The 2,489-nt window shown below is 41.5% G+C and overlaps 1 non-coding gene across 1 annotated transcript; it reads left to right on the forward strand.

Annotated features, from left to right (window-relative positions):
* Positions 1 to 266: 266 nt before the first annotated feature.
* LOC129468717 (small nucleolar RNA SNORA40) lies at positions 267 to 394 on the forward strand. Its single transcript, XR_008652795.1, has one exon. It is a non-coding gene; the product is annotated as a small nucleolar RNA SNORA40 (small nucleolar RNA).
* Positions 395 to 2,489: the final 2,095 nt, after the last annotated feature.

The raw sequence follows: 2,489 nt of genomic DNA on the forward strand, positions 1-2,489 counted from the left end.
TTAACTGATGACATTACCTTGTGAAATTCCTTCTCCTGGCTCAGATACTCCCCCACTGAGCACCTTGTGACCCCCTCGCCCCAGCCCGCCAGAGAACAACCCCCTTTGACTGTAATTTTCCACTACCTACCCAAATCCTATAAAACAGCCCCACCCCTATCTCCCTTCCCTGACTATCTTTTCAGACTCAGCCCGCCTGCACCCGGGTGGAGTAAACAGCCTTGTTGCACACACAAAGCCTGTTTGGTGGTCTCTTTACACGGACGTGCATGACATGTATGTTTTTGTTTAACTTGTGGACAAAGACTTATGGATAAGTGCAAAAATAAATCCTCTTTTGCAACCCAGAACTCATTGTTCAGTATGCGTTTTGATACATATAAGGAGGGATATTATACCTGAGACAGTTAACTGATGGGAGTATTGATAGCCATAAAGGTTGGTTCCAGGCCAGGCACAGTGGCTCAAGCTTGCAATCCCCACACCGAGGTGGGAGTATAGCTTAAAGCCAGCAGTTCAAGACCAACCTGGGCAAGAAAGTAACAAATACATCATCTCTACAAAAATTTAAAAATTACCTGAGTATTGGGGCATGTGTCTGTGGTTGCAGCTACTCAGGAAGGGGAGGCTGAGGCAAGAGGATTGAGCCTGGGAGTTGGAGGCTGCACTGAGCCTTGAATGGCACCACTGTACTCCAGCCTGGGTAACAGGCTTTTTTTTATTAAGACAGACCCTGTCTCTTTTTTTTTTTTTTTTTTTTTGAGATGGAGTCTCACTCTGTCACCCAGGCTGGAGTGCAGTGGTATGATCTCGGCTCACTGCAAGCTCCGCCTCCTGGGTTCACGTCATTCTCCTGCCTCAGCCTCTCGAGTAACTGGGACTACAGGTGCCCGCCACCATGCCTGGCTAATTTTTTGTATTTTTTAGTAGAGACAGGGTTTCACCGTGTTAGCCAGGATGGTCTCGATCTCCTGACCTCGTGATCCACCCGCCTCGGCCTCCCAAAGTGCTGGGATTACAGGCTTGAGCCACCGCACCTGGCTCAGACCATGTCTCTTAATAAAAAAAATTGATTCTAGGACTGTAGAAGAGGTAGTTAAACAGCATGGGATATGGGGAAATCCTCAGCAGTATTAATTTTGCATTCCAATTTCATATTGACTTGATACATACGATGGCTTTTTGTTTTAAAGGCTTTTATCTTGATGATGTCTGGAGTTAAAGGTATTGGCATATTCCACACATCTGTACTATTCTTAAGTGTGATCACTTAGGAATGAATATGATTTGAACTCATTCATGTTAATAGAGGGGTATCAAATTGAGAACCAGGCAGATCTACCACCTACAGTAAAAAGGACCCTAAAGTAAATTGATTAAAGAAATTAGATCCCGGGCTGGGTGCGGTGGCTCACTCCCAGCACTTTGGGAGGCCGAGGTGGGTGGATCACAAGGTCAGGAGTTCAAGACCAGCCTGGCCAAGATGGTGAAACCCCATCTCTACTAAAAAAAATACAAAAAAATTAGCCTGGCGTAGTGGTGGGCACCTGTAATCCCAGCCACTCGGGAGGCTGAGGCAGAGAATTGCTTGAACCCGGGAGGCGGAGCTTGCAGTGAGCCAAGATTGCGCCACTACACTCCAGCCTGGGCGACAGAGCGAGACTCGTCTCAAAAAAAAAAAAAAAAGAAAAAAGAAATTAGATCCCAAAGATTCTTGGTAAATTTTGAAGTCTTCATCAGTATAACCATATTAAAAGGAGATAACAGAAGCCAAAATAAAAGAATTATGGGCTGACAGGACAACTGGATTAAAATATGCATCAGTTTTATTAAAAAGGGCTAACTTGAAGATAAATCTTTTGACTCCAGCTCTTTAGAGGATCTAAAGTGACCTTGTTGGACAGTGGAAGAAATCACAACGTGGAATTCCTTGAATAAAAATTATTAACTTTAAATTAAAGAAAAGAAAAAAGTGAAAAGAGACTCTACAAAGCAGAAAAAAACATTTGCAATAGTACATTCTACAAAGGTCTTGTATCTATAACGTATGAAGAACTGCTACAAATCAATAAGATAGAGACAAAAATGAAAATAAAAAATGGGCAAAGACATGAAGAGGCACTTTACAAAAGAGGATATTCAAGTGGTCAATAAGCATATAAAAGTTATTCATCAAAGAAATAAGTTGAAATTAAAAAGATGGAAAACGATACCATGCACACAGCAAAAGAGAACTACAGTAGCTATAGTAGGATCAAAGTAGACATTAATGCAAAAAAATTACTAGATACAGGGCATTTTTTATGAGAGAAGGGTCAATCCATCAGGAAAATATAACAATTATACATGCATAATTACCTAAAACTGAGCCCCAAAATGCATGAAGCAAAACCTGACAGAACTGAATGTAGAAATGGACAATTCAATGATAGTCAAACTTAAATACCACACTTTCCATAATGAGTAAAACAACTAGACAGAAAATTAGT

This window comes from Symphalangus syndactylus, chromosome 18, assembly GCF_028878055.3.
Source record: "Symphalangus syndactylus isolate Jambi chromosome 18, NHGRI_mSymSyn1-v2.1_pri, whole genome shotgun sequence".
Taxonomy (NCBI): domain Eukaryota; kingdom Metazoa; phylum Chordata; class Mammalia; order Primates; family Hylobatidae; genus Symphalangus; species Symphalangus syndactylus.